This window comes from Bidens hawaiensis, unplaced genomic scaffold (assembly GCF_021521415.1).
Source record: "Bidens hawaiensis isolate Kalapana, Puna unplaced genomic scaffold, B.hawaiensis_p1.1 tig00027288_1, whole genome shotgun sequence".
Classification (NCBI taxonomy): Eukaryota; Viridiplantae; Streptophyta; class Magnoliopsida; order Asterales; family Asteraceae; genus Bidens; species Bidens hawaiensis.
Window position 1 is genome coordinate 260,522 of NW_027505092.1, and position 3,404 is coordinate 263,925.

The following is a 3,404-nucleotide window of genomic DNA, read 5'->3' on the forward strand; positions in this document are numbered from 1 at the left end:
ACGGTGACCGTTTCAATGGTTGAGTTGGACAAAAAAGGATAACTGATAGTAAAGCTTTATTTGAACCAAAACTAAATATGGATAAGAAAAAATGAAACTGAAATCGAAGGTGGGGCAGGGCGGCGGCAATGGTGGCACGCCGCCCTGTCTAGGGTTTGAACTCGGTGGCGACGGCTAGGGTTTGTTTGTGTTTGGGGCAGCGAAAGTGGTTGTGGTTGGTTGTGATACCATGCAAGATATTGGTAAATACTGGGTTAATCATTCATTTAATGGTGATTACAATAAATGGAGACGAAATGCAAACCCTAGAAACCTAATGTGGGCCCATGGGCTCACACTAATAATACTTAACAATAATACAATTCAATACCTCCATCTCAATAGAGGAACACCTAAAACCTATTAAAACTCTTTTCAAACACATGAAATCTACTTTCTTTTGGTAAAACCTACTAGTTTTGAAAAAAGAAAAAAAAATGGGTCGTTGAAGGACCACATAAGGTTGTGGATGACAAATGAAGAACAATCAACGCAATGACTTTATGACTAATCAACTAATCATGGTTATTTATGGACTAGTTTAATTTGGTGCCTGTGCTCTTGCCTCATGGCTAAGTCTTTCTCATCTTCGAGGCTTGATACTGCTTATATCATTCTATTTGTTTCTTTTTCTTCCTTATTCCTCCTGCCCTTGTCTGAATCAATAGATTTCGAGATCACTAGTTTTTTTTATGATACAAAAAAAATACTCTACTCGGGTGATGCCGTACCTTCTTCGGGTGCCATAGAGTTCAATCGAGTTGATGACGTAATGCGTGTTGGCCATGTTCAATACACAGAAGCCGTCCAGATATGGGACAAAAAATCCAAAAAGCTCTCTGATTTCGCCACTCACTTCACTTTCGTTATAGATACACTAAAACAGACCAACTATGGGGATGCTCTTGCTTTCTTTCTTGCCCCAGTTGGCTTCCAAATCCCACCAAACTCAGCTGGTCAATATCTGGGCCTGTTCAACACTACTAACTATAACTCGCCTCAAAACCATATGATTTTTGTTGAGTTTGATACTGTGCCCAATACATGGCTTGGTGATCCTCCATATGGTCACGTGGGTATCAACATCAACTCGATCGGTTCAGTAAATTCCACTGTTTGGAATGCTAGTTTGCACAGCGGAGAGCCTGCAGATGCTTGGGTGACTTACAATGCTACCACTCACATGCTGAGCCTGTCTTTGCGCTATGGGGCTAAAAATCCATCTACAGATAATATCCACCTTTCGTATAAAGTTGACTTAAGGGAAGTTCTTCCCGAGTTGGTGACAATTGGATTTTCGGGTACCACCGGTCTTGTAAAGGAGAAACATATTCTTCAATACTGGAAGTTCGGTTCAAGCTTGAAGACAACACAAGAAAGGGATGATATATCATACAATTGGAAACTAGCAGTGGGTTTGGCCATTCCTTTTGTTGGTATACTTGTAGGAGGCATAGTAGCATATGCTATAATTTTGAGGAGAGGAAGGAAAGCTACACATGATCAATCAGAAGACAGAGTTGCCTTGACATCAATTACAAATTATGATGATCTTGAAAGAAATGTAGGACCCAAAAGATTTACTTTCATAGATCTCGCTTTGGCTACCAATAACTTCTCTGATGATCAGATGTTAGGCAAGGGAGGATTCGGGTGTGTTTATAAGGGCTACTTATCCCATGAAGATATCATGGTAGCTGTCAAGAAAATTTCACGGGGTTCTAAACAAGGAAAGAAAGAGTATGTGACTGAAGTGAAGATCATCAGCAGCCTAAGGCACCGAAACTTGGTGCGACTCATTGGTTGGTGCAATGAAAAAAATCAGTTCTTGCTAGTGTACGAGTTTATGCCAAACGGAAGCCTTGATTATCATCTATTCAACAAAAAGAGTATCCTTAAATGGGATGTCAGGTACAAAATTGCTACAGGTTTAGCCTCAGCATTGCTATATCTCCATGAAGAGTGTGAGCAATGTGTGGTGCATAGGGATATAAAATCAAGCAACATTATGCTTGATTCAGGATTCAACGCAAAGCTTGGAGACTTTGGATTGGCTAGACTCATGAACCATGAACTGTATCTAAAAACAACTGATGTAGCCGGAACTCTAGGCTACATGGCTCCTGAGTATGCACTAACCGGAAAAGCCAGCAAAGAGTCTGATGTGTATAGCTTTGGGGTGGTTGCATTAGAGATAGCTTGCGGAAAAAGGGCAACAGATATAGTTGACCCAGACTCAGACTTTGGGTTGGTTAGGTGGGTTTGGGATTTACATGGAAAATCTGAGCTGCTTTCTGGTGTGGATCAGATACTAAACAATGAATTCAACGCAAAAGAAGTTGAGTGTTTGATGATGGTGGGGTTATGGTGTTCACACCCTGACCGAAATCTGAGGCCATCTATCGGTCAAGCAATTCAGGTGCTCAAGTTTGAAGGTACACTCCCAAATCTTCCAACGAAGATGCCTTTGCCCAGCTATTTCTCAGCACCTGACAGCTCTGAAGTCGGTTCATCTAGCACTACGGGGAGCAGCAGTAGCATCGATATGGTACACTGAACAATCATAACTATTGAAAACATAAAATTGAACTTTGTATACACTATGTTCTCATAATTTTGTGTATAAAAAACTTAAATAATTATTATGAACTAGATTTTAGATAAAGAAAAAAATTATATGTTAAGATAATGAGCCTGATTCTTGCACGGCAGCAATTTGATTTGATTATTGCAGCTGACATTTGATCGAACAGTTGGTTTATGTATTTATTTGATCAGTTCTTAATTTTACATGGAAACTATGCTAAAATTCATCAAGTTTTTCGTCATTATGATACATCTTTCTTCTAATGTCTAAATTATTGATGAACGTGTTTACCAATTTTACTTTCCACACATATGCATTTAATTATTTTTACCTGCTTTAAAAATTCATTTAATTTGCTTAAGTTGAATCATTATTATTATTTTTTATTTTTTTTAACGGCCAACGAATCCTCCAAACGAGCTACTGGCTAAATTATTGGGATAAGCTCGTCTTCTGATCAGGGGAAAAACCCTCACCTAAGGCCAATGTCCGTGAACACTCGCCCGAAGGTACGACAGTGTGGTGAGATAAAACTCATTCGGTTCAAGAAACCAACTAGTGAACGCCACCTACTCGCCTAGTCTCTCATCATCACCCTAGTGCCGCCAAAACTAAATGTTGGGACAGAATCGAACCTAAATCATTTGTAATAATATAATTGTTAATATTAAATTCAAATGTTAAATTTTAGCATTATATTATATTTGTATTAAAGAAATAGAGAATGGAGGAATGAGGATGATGGAGAACGGTGAGTATTAGGGGTGTTCAAACAGGC

General features: G+C 39.0%; 1 pseudogene; it reads left to right on the top strand.

The window, feature by feature from the left end:
* The first annotated feature begins 564 nt into the window (after positions 1-564).
* LOC143610640 (L-type lectin-domain containing receptor kinase IX.1 pseudogene) lies at positions 565-2,596 on the top strand (annotated as a pseudogene).
* The last annotated feature ends 808 nt before the right edge of the window (positions 2,597-3,404 follow it).